We start from the raw sequence: 523 nt of genomic DNA, 5'->3' as shown, positions 1-523 counted from the left end.
GGCGTCAAGCGCGTCCCGCCCCCGGCGCGGAAAGATTGCGTCACGGCCCGAGCCGGGGAGCGAAGCCCAGGACTACTCCGGCGAGGAGGGGACTGGCCGGCGGCCCCTCGCGTCCAGCGCCCCGTCTGGTGGGAAAACGCGCTCCTCAGTGAGGATGGGTCACGTGAACAGGGCTGGGCCCAGCGCTCTCACCCTGACCTTACAGTGACCCCTCCTTTCCACTCCAGCAAATTCTGGTGGTTCCCAAGCTGAACCCTGGGATGTGACCGCGGGGACCCGCGTGCTGGGACTTATGGTCCTGACCCGTGAAGCCGGCTCTCCGGGAAGCGCCGGGAATCCCTAGGTGACCTAGGCCCAGGATTGTAAGGAGGTTCCTCCTGGGGGCAGGGTCAAGATAGGAACTCTAAAAACGTTGAGAAATGGCCCAGAGTCAGATAAGAGAGTGGACTGGAGCCAGGATCTAGGGGGAAGTGAAGCAAGTAGTGGTAGACCCGAAAGTACGCCGGGAATAAGGAAAGGGTTT

The sequence above is a fragment of the Sciurus carolinensis genome, chromosome 16 (genome assembly GCF_902686445.1).
Source record: "Sciurus carolinensis chromosome 16, mSciCar1.2, whole genome shotgun sequence".
NCBI lineage: Eukaryota > Metazoa > Chordata > Mammalia > Rodentia > Sciuridae > Sciurus > Sciurus carolinensis.
Note: the sequence above shows the minus strand (reverse complement) of the source record.